Raw genomic sequence first — 15,141 nt, forward strand, 5'->3', positions numbered from 1 at the left:
TTTTGTAAGGGGATAATATCGATTTTGGAGTTATTGAATTTCAGTATAAATTAAGAATTCATTATAAATCCGAGTCTCCGCCGTGGCGAATTTTTGATAAATAAAAGAGATTAGCGCCGCATTCTGGTTGGCACTTTGTATTGATTGTATTAGGTGCAAGTTTAGCTGTCAACGATTGTGTGAAAATGCAAATGCAAGCGCGAAGCTTGTGAATAATTAAAGTCCACGTAACTATCAATTTCCAATAGAGTGAAATGTTGAGTGTTTCAAAAGTGTTGATGTTGCCATTTGCCACGCTATACTTTGTTTTAAAAAACATTGTTTAGACACTTGGAATATTTCCTGACTGTCAGCTATATCAACGTTTAGAAGCTCTGGTTATTTTGAATAATTTATTTATGTAATGATTTTTATATAATTTTAGTCGAAAATTAACCAAAATTATCTGATTTCTTTCATTTCCGATCATAAACATAAGCATTCTACATGACTGAAAAAAAAGTTTTCCAAAAAATACTGTTACAAAAAAAAACAACATCACACCTGGTGCTATCGTCCAGCGTTATCATCGTCAGCCATTACTACGTACACAAAACTCCTCTATTCCGTACCGCGAAATAACGGCAGCATAACGACATTTTTAGCTAGTCCGTAATTAAAGCTATGCGACCGTGATAACTGGGAATTAGTAATTATTACCCGTCTATGGGCAACCCGATCGTTCGAAATCCGATTATCGCTACAAACCACATTAATTCCGTTACTTGAAAGCGCGTTGTGCATAGTTAATGTTCACAATATTGTGATCGGCAGTAGAAGGAATTCAAAATTGAAATTGCGAAGCTGCCAGCAGGTGAATGGAATTAAACCGGAAGCTTTTTCCTCGGCGGCGTACAATGGGGTTATGTTAATTTGGAAAGTTTTGTTAAGGGTTAAAGCAAACAAACAAATATATTATAAATTAACATCCGGTGCAAAATCTCCCCTTAAGATCGAACAATTTAGTGCAGCGATTTTTTTTATGGATTTATATTTTATTTTCGTTAAAAAATGACCTATTCTAAAAGGAGGTAGTAAGTATATTTTCAAATAAAGAACAGTTCCTGAATTAATGAACAGATAGTGGGTCAGATGCTATTTCAAGTCGTTTCCTGTTTTCCACAATTTTATTTTATTTTGGTTTTGTTTCAGAGTTGTGCTCACAAGCCTAGTGCGTTGATAGCTAACAAAAGCCTTTTTTATTCGCAATATTGAAAACCCAAGAGTTGTATTTGTTTTCAAATTTTAACAAGGTGATTTTTTGTAGTTTACTTAGATTAAGATCAGAAGTGTAGAAAAAATATACTCATTGAACTACAGAACTAGTTGCATAGACCGGTCGTAACGATTCTAGTCCAGCCGATCCAGGAAAAACAATTCAACAATAAAAATTCCTACGTTGCTCCTCAAATTTATGATGGCTTAAATTACGTGAACGAAATAAAAATGATTTGGGCCATTTTCGATACTTCGAACAGTTATGTTTTTTCAAAAATTTTATGATTGGTTACATTTTTTATGTGTAGCAATTGTTAACTTAAAATCTCTCTCAAGAGAGGACTATTCTGAACATTTCATATAATTTAAAGTTTTCCTGGGTTTTCTGAGGATTTCAATTACGTATTTTCAACTCTATAATTAATTGGTTAACTTTATTGAAGAAAAAGGAAAATTGATAATCACAAAATTGAAAAATAAACAAAAAATAAAAATTGGTAAAGGTATTAAAAATTGTAATAATTCTGTTTTAATTTTAACATATAGACGTGCAGTATATTAAAAGCTCCCCATCTGTTAGTTTTGCAGATGTGTAGCAGTCAATTTACATTTTCCTGCTTCCAGTGCCCAGCACGTTAGTATAAGGGAAGATTTATTTTCCATTTCCACCGCCCCAGGTGCAATATAATCGGGTGCAGAAATCTCTTATATTATTTTATATTAATAGTAATGGAGTTGCATCTTTTTATGCTAAAGTCGTTAGACGTTGCAATTACAAAGCAATTTCCTGCACATTTTCAGTTTCTAAATTTTAATGGTGTATATGTACGCCATATCCGAGTTTCTCCATATAAAAGCATGGCGCATTTACGTTTTTTTTTCTTCAGTCGCCATTTGCATTAGCTAGCGTCCCATTAGCCACTTTTAATTCATTTTGCCCATCATAAAAAAAAGGCCAGACTCGTGTGGAAAGAAGTGGAAAATATTACAGCTCGTTGTTGCTGCGCAACGTTGCAAAATAGTAATGTATCTCCATGTCTCTGCATTCGCCATCATGTTTCTAGTAAAATTGTTTTTGGTGTGGGCGAAATTGCACAGTCGATATGGTGTTTTTATTCCATGTAAAAAAGTGCATTAAATATTTGCCAAATTAGATTTAAATCATTCAATCACAACATTTAGTTGATGCGTTAAAAGCTGTCAATTAAAGCATCAGCTATTAGCTTTCTTGTATTAACGTTCTTATACATTATAACTAGTGTTCAAAGCTTTCAATTTGTGACTACAAAGGTTGCACTATCGAAATGAAATCAATTGATATAATGAATATTATGAGTGTTCTTTTTTATCAATTTACAAAGAGTTTACAATTTGTTAAGTTGTAATTTTTAATTGTTGTTTTTAATTTAAATTACTTCTAGTTAAAACACAACACTAATTCTCTGGTACAAAAAAAATCAGTTTCGAAAGAATTAGGAGACTTTGAAAAAATGATGGCCACGCAGTCACTAGGCATAACCCCTTTCGGGTTCATCACTTCCACGTAATTTAGCGCTGCCCTATTCGACAAAGTGTTTTTAATGAAAAAATGAAGCATTACTTTCCCTCTAAAGGCTGATGTATATTGTGCGTGGTGCTAACTTTCGGCCAAACCCTTCCGGATTATAAGGGTTAGTGAACTTTTTATCCACTGCAGACCCTTTTTGCTGAGCGTCAGGATTATATATCTGCTGTTCAAATTGGAGTTCGGTCGAAACTGAGATGCGTGTGTCAACCCCCAGTAAAAATAAATTTCTGTTCTACTCTATTCCATTTGGAATACATGAATCTTAAAGTATTTTTTATACTCCCTAAATGTGGTAGAATTCGGCTTAAGATAATAAAGTGACTAATAGCGTCATATCCAAAGGAGATCCTGCTATCAACACGAACAAACAATAGTACTACCCTAATATTATTTACAAATCTTCTGGGATTCTCCTGCGTTGATTGTTGATGTGTAGAACTTGCTGACGTATCGCTAATCATTTTGTTGGCTTCTTCAGAGCTTAACTAAAACTGGTTGAATATCAACATGAAAGAGCCTTAAGACTACGACAAATAACATCTTCAGGAGTTGTTGAACATAATTATGAAATCTTAATCTACCAAACTATAATTTTTGCTTGTAATCAATTCTTCTACCAAAGAAAAATTCGCGAATCTATAGAAACAACCAAACAACCTCAACGATGTTTGTTTACTTTCCACCAATATAGGAATTAGTCTTCCGAATCAATGTTCTTCTTCTTCTTTTTCTTCTAACTTCGCTTCTCTCAAACAGTATATAAACAGATACAGAGTAGGATGCAAACCGGCTTCAGTAAAGCTCTCAACCAACAGCCGGCGCAGGAGGGATCCAGAAGATTTGTAAATAGTAATAATTATGAATGGTAAATAAGTAAAATTCTTGATCACATTATTCTTTAGTGAAGTGCTGAGAGCGGTTAATTTAAATAATTTGATAATTCTAGTTGCGCCATGTAACATGTTGAATTACTCTTCCTAACCATGGATGGATACATATTCGTCCCAGTTGTACTTTGATGTAAATGTTTCCGACCAAACCGGATTCCAGGCCAATCTAGTTTGTCCCAGGCCAAATAAGTTTTTGAGAAACTAAAAAAGCAGCAAGTGCTAACCAAACGTGACAATTAAATATGTCAGGTTTGGTTAGCTTTGGTTGGCTTTAGCTCCTTGCTTTCTATCAGATAAACCACTAGTAGACTCTACTATACTGATTTGGTCTAGGACAAACTAGCAGCAGTCCAATGATCATTCGACTAGCAATTAGACGCATGCAATTTTTATTAAATAAGTTAATACTTGTGTCGTTTGTATAAATCTACATTAGGTTCAAAATAAACTTTCAGTGTTCTAAAATAAATAAAAATTCAACTCCGCACGGTTGAAATCGCATCGAAAGACAAAAAAATCGCCTTAAGAACGCCGAATCCGGGCCAAAGCGTTAATGAAACTAATAATTAATTCTCTTCGCCGGTTAAACCAAAGTTTGGACCGGCTTTCGACTCGGATCCGTAACAGCGCGGACGTGCCTAAAAAGCTCATTATGACCCGCACTCCAACGTGCTCCAATGTCACTGATCAGAAACGCATTCAATATGGCGCCGCGCGACGCGACGCGACGGGTCGTTTTTGAGCTCGCATTTTGTGGCACCATCTGACGGCGGCGATTTGCATAATGTTCAAATATCATGCTTAGCCGGGGACTCGGATAATTCACTGCGCACTTGATGCTGATTGAGATTGTATTACGTCACATTTAAATAACAGGCAGAGAACGTGAGGGCCGCGGGCGAATATTCGGCGGGTATTTAAATGAGAAAATTTGAATTATCGGGCAAAAATTGGGAATTTGCTTTTTGGATAGGACGCCATTATTGCTATGGAAACGAGGTCGATATTGAAGATGACAACGTCTGAAGAACTTTTACGCTTTAATTCTAATTTACCATTTAAACTTTCGTGTTGTAACTGGGAATTTTGCCGTCGAAAAAAAATTAGAAGGTTGCACATGTGGCTAGAACATTTTATACAGGATGTCCCACAAATGCGTAAAAAAAGAAACTAACGTTGTTTCTCACGGATTCTGTCAAGCCTAATAGTTTTTTGATATTTGCATCCTTTACGCATATTGAATTATTTATATGCCTTTTTTCAATTTGTCACATGACAATATGGCGAACCTTTACCTTCCCAAGTCCATTTTTATACTTTAATTTCTAACTGCTTATACTCAGCATTGTTGATGTTGAAGCGAGGACGTTTGTCTGCAATTTGATCCATTTAGGCCCTTTATTTTAGTATATCAATCATGTGAAGTGGTGTCGTATCACCCAGAACTTGTGCGACTGGTTCTCGGTTTAATGGTTCTTACAAAAATATGAAAAGCATTTCATTCCACTAAAGAAAATTGGGAGAAAACGTCATGTTTTTAATTGTCTTTTATTTTTTCTACACATTTACGATCCTCTCTAAAAAATAGCTTACACGATATATTAAGTCAAATGGTATCTGTAATATTTCTGCCAAGGATCACAACTCTCCATGAAAAATTAAATGGCGAACAATATGAATACAATTCTCTGTAAAATAGGAAATATCGGAAAACTATTAGCTTTATTGCTTTGCAAAATATGTATAAAATTGATTTCAGAATCCAAATATTATTGGGCGGCCCTGATTTAACTTTGGCAAGAGTTATCTTTGTGGCTTTATATCTGCGTGTTCTGAAAATTTCTTCACAAGTTACGACATTATACGATTGTTTCTCGTTTATGCAAAAGTATCTAAATCTAAACACGCACTTTTGGTGAACTTTTAAGTCTTTTAAGACACCGTTGCTGAAATAATAAACAACCTCACTCTGGACTGGGCTCAACCGGCGTGGGATAAATAACACTTAAATTCACTAACAATATGGCTTAGATTAAATTGAATTTTATTTTATTCTGTAAAACTGTAAGTAAATACAAAGGAAGTTAGGGGAGATTGTCGAATACTTGAATAAAACTTTTAAAAAATTTGCTTATAATTTGCAGTATTTTAAAATTGTATATCCACAACAAATTTGTAAACCAGAAGCAGTGAGTTATCTAAAAATGTAGCCCTCATTAACAAAACTAAAGTAAAATTCAAAATAGTGAGCAAGGTGGCTTAGTGAAACTCAAGTTTGGAAGTTTCTGCACAAGTGAAGATTACGAATAATACTGATCATTTGTTCTCTAGTCAAGTGATGCATCATCCCTATCTCTTTGTAAATAACATTTTCTTCACCAAAAAACGGTTTTATGATAATTGCATTTTTTATTAAAGAAAGGCGATCGGTAAAAGGTTCTCATATTCTCTTCATTGTGATTGTCACACCTTTTGGTGCCCCTTAGATCGACACCAGTTGCCAGCCCCCGCTCATCGCCTCCATGCGATATAACAGTGTTCTTTTTGTCGTCAACTTAGCAGCTTGAATTGACTGGATATTAGACCTAGCACGAGTACTCAAAATGATGAAATTTATTGAAAAATGACTGTCCAACCTTGGCTGTTATATGGGTGTGGCTTAATCTGACTTAAATACAATAGCAATCGTTAAATTATACCGGAAACGTGCATGCCAGATGGCGAAGACTTAATTCATTTTGACGTAAAAATGTCGGGTCACGCGAATTAGTTAATGACGGAGTTAGGGGAGAACTGAGTTATGCGCATTATTCCTGCCCTCGTTCGTGTAACTTCGTATGACTAAGACCGTTATCTAATCCAGCTTGTTAAATATACCCACTCGGTATATGTAGCTGAAGGTGTTGGCAGGGAGCCTTTGGATAACACAAATGCAATGCGAAGCCTATGCGCATATCTAAGGGCAAATACATTAAAATTACTCTTTTATATAGGACTAGAGAAAGTCGATAAATCCTCATCAACAATCGCATTGGGAAAGCCAGAACTGATTTCTTCTGAAGTGCAAGAAAGTGCAATTTGCTTGACGTTTAAATATGGATTTACTACCTCAAGCAGGAACTTACAGCCCATATTTTGTCTATGTCAATATTCATTCCAATTTCATGGCTGTAAGAACAATTAACCCAAGAACCAACCGCACAGGAAAGACAACACTTCATCACATGATTAGTATGTTGTTATAAAGAGCTGAAAAAAAATTCAATAGCAAATACTCACCTAGGAAGAATCTATTCCTTCTAAAATCGTATACCAAGATATTTTCTCTGTCGCCTCCGGTATATGAAGCTTTTAAACTTCATTTATCCCTTTCGCGAGTTTTCCGTACACGTCAGAAACACCACTTTTGTCAGCGAGTTACAACATCCACCCCGGTCTGGTTAAACGCATTACTTTCAGGAACTTCTAATGACAGTTTTGGTGGCTGATTCGGCTAAGTACCGAGCGCCAGAAATGCAATGAACAACACAGTTGCGCTTATCCGGAAAGTTTCGCAGACATATATACACCTAAATGTGGTTAAGTGGAAATGAACTAAGTTTCAATTTCACGGTATTTAGTTTAATGGTGAAAACTGTATCGCCATTTTTATGCATTTGTTGGTGTCGATTATAGACGGATTCTTGCTTGCACCTACGGCTGATCAAGCTCTGATCTTAGAGGGATGACAAGCTAACGTTTAAGTATATAAAACGTAAAAGGTGTTCCTTTTACTTAAAAATTTACTAACATAGTCGGATATGATGTTCCTTTCTATTTTTTCGAAAGTAGGTAGGCATTTAAAACCAAGAACTAGACCCCAAATTAGTAAATTTTTAGTTCTAGTTTTGACTCATGCTGCAAACGTAGTGTAAACTACATAAGCTAATGCGATTATATTCCAATTTCCATTTTCTCCCCAGTGCTGTAGTTCTGCCAGTTGTGAATGTTTACGTGTGGGTAATAGTGATGCCAATCAACTGAGGGGGGCGATTTCCAAAGAGCTACCTCTAAAGCAAAACAATTTAGGCAGAGTCACTCTATGATTTCCGCTGAGACGCTTCGGGATAGTTTTATTAGTTTTTCATAAAATCACTAAGAGAATGAGTGATAGGAAGGTGGGCCGGGGTAGAGAGTCTGCTCCTCTTCCTTTATATAAAGCGAACCACATATGCGGGAAACAACCTAACGTCCATTCGGCCAAACCGGATTGTTGGTGGATAAGCGCCCATAGTAATCACTACATATCTCCTATTATAAATTAAATGAACAAAGTTGGTACATTTTCCCTTAACCTTACGATTCTGAAATGAAAAATATAAATTAAAAATTATATCTTCAAGTTTTTTGACGTATTGACGTTATTTTCGAATTGAATGCCCTGTATTTCAATGTGTCAATCGATTGCATTTTTCTCTTGATTTGAAATATGTATGAGCTTTTACGATTATTTTTGACAGATTTTGAAATATCGCGTATTTTGTCTAATATTAGATGCAAGGAAGTCAATAACTATTGTTTCAAAAATCAAATTAGCCATGAAAACTTAATTAGTTGCTATTATTAAATATAGCAAAATAGTTTATTTTATATATTTTTATCTATTAACAGCGTATTAGTTATCTACTTCTTATAACACAAAAATAACTATATACTTAAATGTTATCAAGAAAACGTCTTACTAAATCATCTTCTTCAGTATTTTAAATTTATTTCTCAAAAGATATTCGAAATTATCACCATTCATCTGCACGCATACACGAAAACGTTTGTGTTATGGGGTTTTGGTTATTGGTTATTTTTTCTATCCCAACATTGTGTTTATTTTTCAAATAGTCTTTTACTTCTCTTATATTGTGATATAGTTCCCCGTCCGGTTGCCATAATAAATTTGGAATCAAAGCAAAAGCTGCAAAACTCAGGACGTCTCTGTTTGTCTTCATAATATACATTTTTTACATACATTTTGTCAACATATAAGCATTTTATGTCACTTTAAATTCATTTCCCGCATACAATCTCCAATAGAGTTTGATGGATCACTTGAAAAGAAATTTAATATAATACTATAAGTGTTATAAAATGTTTTTTACTTGGAATCAATCTGTGAGGATATAATCTCCTAGTCAATGCGAGCAGTATCCTCATTTTGGTTAGTTTTTAAAAGTACCGACAAAATATCCAACTTTTCCGCTTTTCTGTAGACAAAGTATATTAAAGTTTCTCAGCTCATTAGCCCCCAAATGGAATTTAATATTACAGAACAGAGTACTTAAAAGTTGAAAATAATATACGCACATATTCCGTGAAACTTTTCAAACCATTATAATTTTCGGTTAGCGTTTCTGTTGGATCTAAAATCTATGTACAGGGTGTCGTAAAGAACCCGGTTTGTAATTTTAAATGCTTTTTTCAATTGTCATTAAAATCGGAAGAACTTCACTATTTCTTAGGGAGCTATGGGTATAATAAAATAAATAAATAAATATATAAATAAAGAATATTACAGAAAAAAACGGAATTTTCGTATAGCAGAACTATAACAAAAGAATTTAATACAAGACAACCACAATTGCTAGATATTGTTATCTTAATATTTGAGAGTTTACAATTTTTTTCTGAATAAAGGAAAAGAGAGGGGAAGACGGTAGCTTACAGTGAAAACATTGAGAAACATTTATAATAACTAATTTAAAATATGACGACGACCTCGTGCCCCTCGTGCGTAACTTTAGGTTATCGATTTGATTTGATTGTTGGTCTGAGTCATAAAAATTGGTTATATCCAAATTAAATTCTTCATTAATTTTTTTAAGGTTACTCTCATTGCCAGATTCCATGAGAACAGCTATCATGGTTAATTTGATTTTTGGAACAATAATTATTGACTTTTGTACATCCAATATTAAAGAATATGTGCGATATTTCAAAATCTGTAAAAAACTACTCATATATCGATCGACATATTCAATAAATTGACATATTCAATTGTATTTAATTTAAGAACTGTCAAATTTCGCAGATAAAATTTTCATTTTATATTTTTGATTGCAGAATCGGAAGATTTGGGAAAAATATTCCAACTTTGGTAATTTAAAATTCATCCATTTGGTAATTTATAATTTGAAATTTTAATTCTAACGCCCACAAATGATAAAGGCCAAACTCTGGAAATAGCGACTAACACGAGGTTACCGGTAAGAAAGGGTGTCTCACCATAGATGACAAATTTTTGTGGTCACAGCGTAACGGCTAACTTTTTAAGGTTTTATCAAATCTGATATTTTAATTAAGAATTACATGAACTTTGCCAAACCTTTTTGAATTACAAAAGGGAGCGATTATCGTAATGTGTGGTACCATCATCGTTCCCATTGCAAACCAATTTTTCTTACTCATAGGATTATGCCTTTGCTTCTGCATCTTTTAATTTACACACACACAAGTAACAATCACTAGTATAATTTTAGTTTACAATTCCTAGAATTAGGCTTTGTTAAAATTCTCTCTAGTAAAACGTTTAAGAGAGCAATGAAAGAATATCTGCGTGCTCATTGTTTTTATTCAGTTTAGCAATTCATTAAGGGTGATTCTATTTTCTACTATATCCTCTTTCAATTTTGTTTATGGTGTTATACGGGGTCGTTTTGTGGTTATGGTTTTTTAATTATACGTTTTCTCTCGACACTGAGAAAAACTCAACGTTTTTACAACCGTTTTTATTTTAATGCGCAGTTAAACATCAAAACGAACAAACTAAAAGCATACCAATTTTGAGTTTTAAATATAAATTGCGAAACAACCTATAATGCTATGCACCAATAAACCTTGCGTTCTTTTATTGACCTAGACATTTTTATCACTTAGTTAAGCGTTTATGACGTTACTATCAAGCAGCTGCTTTACAGTTACTATTGGTTTATCTCCCTACCAAGTAGCATAATGATTTTGACTAACACGGTAAAATTTCCGTGCTTCGTTGTTATAGGAATAACCGTAAAGGCAAAGACGACCTGTTGTAAACGTTTTATTGTCATTGAAGTCGGGCTTTCTAGTAGTAGCTATACAGAACATCGAAATGGATTATTTTTGTTAAGCTACAATTATTAAATTTATGCCCGATACCGCGCGACGTATTTGTTTGTGTTTAACCTGCATCTCTTGTTCGCAGCGTATTAAAGATATTCCTACAGAAATAGCATCGTATTTAATATCTTTTACATCCGACTTGTAAACTTGAACCAGGAAGCAAGACGCGACAGAATTGGTCTGGTTTATGTTGGTAAAATGAAAGCTTGTATTTAGTTTCTACGACCGGTAATAATTAATACCAGTTTCCGCAAGCACTATATATATATATATATATATATATATATATATATATATATATATATATATATATATATATATATAAGGTTGTTCGGAAAGTCATTTCGTTTTTTCCCGTCAGAGGACTTAATTACGTTTTTTCGAAACCTTCACACTTAAGCCGCATAACCATTATATGTCTTGAGAGCTGATATTACAAGGCTTGTGTGTGAAAAAGTTCTATTAATTCTACGCAGTAGTTTTTGGTTGGTACCCTTTTAAATATGGAGAGCAATAAGCAGCATTTTCGTCATATTTTATTTTTTACTTCAGAAAAGGTAAAAATGCTGTCCAAGTGAGAAAAAAATTGACGGATGTGTATGGAGAAGGCGTGTTAACAGTAAGGCAGTGCCAGAACTGGTTTGCAAAATTTCGATCCGGCAATTTTGATGTCGAAGATGCACCACGGTCTGGAAGGCCGGTCGAAGCTGACAAAGATGCGATAAAGGCATTAGTTGATGCAAATCGGCGAATAACCACACGAGAGATCGGTGAGAGATTAAATTTGTCGAATTCGACTGTTTATGGCCATTTAAAAGGCATGGGCTTAACCTCAAAGCTCGATGTGTGGGTGCCCCATGTCCTTACGGAGCGAAATTTGTGTCGTCGCGTTGACGTGTGTGATTCGCTCCTCAAACGTCAAGAAAATGATCCATTTTTGAAGCGGATTATTACTGGGGACGAAAAATGGGTTGTATACAACAATGTTAAACGCAAGAGGTCATGGAGCAGAAAAGATGAACCGGCTCAAAGCGTGTCAAAAGCCAACATTCACCAAAAAAAGGTGATGCTCTCCGTTTGGTGGGATGTCAAAGGAATCGTTTTTTTGAGCTTTTGCCGGACAATACAACGATTAATTCAGAAGTCTATTGTCATCAACTGGACAAATTGAATGATTCACTTAAAGAGAAGAGGCCCGAATTAATCAACAGGAAGGGTGTAGTGTTCCACCAGGATAATGCGAGACCTCACACAAGTTTGGTCACTCGCCAAAAACTTTTACAGCTTGAATGGGACGTACTGCAACATCCACCATATTCTCCAGATCTGGCGCCTTCCGACTACTATTTGTTCCGGTCCCTGCAAAATTTTTTGGATGGCAAAACCTTTACCTCAAATGAAGATGTCAAAAACCACCTGAATATATATATATATATATATATATATATATATATATATATATATATATATATATATATATATATATATATATATATATATATATATATATATATATATATATATATATATATATATATTTTTTTTTTTTTTTTTTTCACGTATTGATTCACGGATGGAAAAATGTGATGACACTATATTCCGGGATATCATCGAGTGTTCGAAGTATTTTCCTAGCGCGAGCATTGAAGATGCCAAGTGAGATTTTGGCGAAACGTCTGCAGGATTCCAGTCGGAGTTCAACAAGGGAACTGATGATATGCCGGAATATAGTGTCATCATATATATGGGCCTTCCGGTGATCGTTGAGGAATATAAGGGAGATAAAAATTTCAATTTTTCTAATTTAAAAAAAGAAAAATTCTCATAATTTGCATGTTGGCATAGAACTTAAAACATAATATATGGTTTCATACAATTCTAGAATGATGTGTTAGTAACGAACTAATCAAAATATTTTTTGTGGTAGTTTTCAAAGGTTAGCAGCCAGAAATACAAAAAATTTCACATGCATATTTTTTGCTATTGAGATGCCAATTACTATTTACAAATTTTCGGGATTTGCGTTTCGCCAATCACCCATGGCTTCTTCAGATCTTAACTGAAATTGCTTAGTTCCAATGCCAAATGTGGGTTTGCTCTCGGTGATTCAAGTTGAGATAGTTGTCGGGCTCTGTAAACAAGACAGTTGATAACTAATGCCTGCTGTACGGGATCTCCATAGTTTTTGTTTTAAATGGAAAGTGTCGAAGTTTGGCACTATTAACCCAAAGATGTAAATTAATCAAAAGAGTAAATGTCATAATCCGTATTGCAAATAAAGTTGGTAAAATGATATATGCGATATATTATGCAAATGTAGTTTAGCGAAACGGCTGCTTAGTGATCAGCATTTTCAAAAAGTTCAAATAATACACTTTCAAAATCCACTCGCAAATTTGTTCTTTGTCGAATCTTTTGTTATTTTCTAATTTTTCTTATGTTTATGTTGCAACATAATCAATGACATTTAATTGAACATTATTATTATTGATTAATCATAAAATGCATCCATTCAAAATTTGAATATGCAATTTTTTGATGATTCCAATTCTCTTTGCCTAACGACAAACTTCAAACTGTATTATAATACCTATAAGTTATTATTACCTTAATTTTCTTTAGAATAAGCACCAATTGATATCAATCAATACTTTTACTGTTCTATAAAACCTTACACCTATGTCACAATGTTTAAAATAAGCATTGTAACAATGCAAGCTGTATTGGTATACATACAAGTTTTTATTATCAATCAATATTTTACCGTTCTATAAAACCTTACAGCTATGTCACAACGTTTAAAATAAGCATTGTAATAATGCACGGCTTCCCCACCAACGCAGATCTGATTGGTTAACTTCTGGGACACTTTCCGTAAGTTCCGTAGTTGAAAATTACACTAACAATATTAAGGTATTTATTATCGACTTAAGTATCGCAAAGGTTTAAGCGAAATTTATCTCATCTCAATTAATTTTTTTTTATCGGGTTTAATGCAGCGTCGCGCCCTTTAAACGCCTTTTCTTGGAACAAATTCATTTAAAATTAATTTGAAAACTTTGTTATCCGAAACTTTGATATTCTCGAGCATAATTGTATCATACGTAGACAAAGTATATTAAAGTTTCGCAGCTCATTAGCCCCAAATGGAATTTAATATTACAGAACAGAGTACTTAAAAGTTAAAAATAATCCACGCACATATTCGGTGAAACTTTTCAAACCATTATAATTTTCGGTTAGCGTCTCTGTTGGATTTAAAATCTAAGTACAGGCTGTCCCAAAAATTCCTTTAAAAATCCGTCTAAATTAAGCTGAGGAACCAGGTTTGTTATTTTTTCTACTCCCGTCTGTAAAATACCTAATTACCCACCGATCTAGCGTGCGGGAAGCGTCACTTTACCACGTCAGTTTCGTTTCCCACGAATCCGAGCCATTTCGGACATTTCCGGGATTTTACCGCACGGATTTGGGAGCGATCGGGTGTTTTCGAAGATATTTCCCACGCTTTGAATTTTGACGTTTGTCAATTCTGCCAGTCATAACGGTCGTAGAAAAAGTATAGTATGCAATACTTTCGGTAAACTTTTTGACTCACGAGTTTATTAGACATGAGCGGAGCGAGTGTTTAATAAAAGAGTATGGGTATAATAAAATAAATAATAATAATATTTATTCAATTTAAACTTTACAATAACATAATCTATAAAATTGATTTAAGTGAAATAAATGTTTTGTTTCACTGAAGCATTGCGAAATGCTTATAGCCAATATTAAACCAAACCATTAATAAAATAAAATTAAATAAATAATAACAAAAATAAATAATATTACTGATAGAAACAGAATATTCGTATAGCCGAACGATAACAAAAGAATTTTATATAAGACATCCAAAATTGCTAGATATTGTTGTCTTAATATTTGAGAGTTTACATTTTTTTTCTGAATAAAGGAAAAGAGAGGGTCAGACGGTAGCTTATAGTGGAAACATTGAGAAATAGTTATAATAAGTAATTTGAAATATGGCGACGATCTCGTACCTCATAAATTAACTTATTCTGGAAATTATTTGTGGGATTAATATTGATGAAATGATCAATGGCGCAGTGGTAAAAAGTTATATCGAAATTAATATGTTCCTTAATTTTTTGTAAGCTTACTCTCATGCAAAGCTCATGTCGTCGGCATAAAGATGATACTTACGATTTTGCACAGCGATGCACAGTAGGGGTCCCGAGATACTAGCTTGAGGTACTCCCGATTTAATGGCGACGCCATTTGAACGCTTTTTATTTC

This window comes from Cylas formicarius, unplaced genomic scaffold, assembly GCF_029955315.1.
Source record: "Cylas formicarius isolate icCylForm1 unplaced genomic scaffold, icCylForm1.1 PGA_scaffold_1__22_contigs__length_36826433, whole genome shotgun sequence".
Classification (NCBI taxonomy): domain Eukaryota; kingdom Metazoa; phylum Arthropoda; class Insecta; order Coleoptera; family Brentidae; genus Cylas; species Cylas formicarius.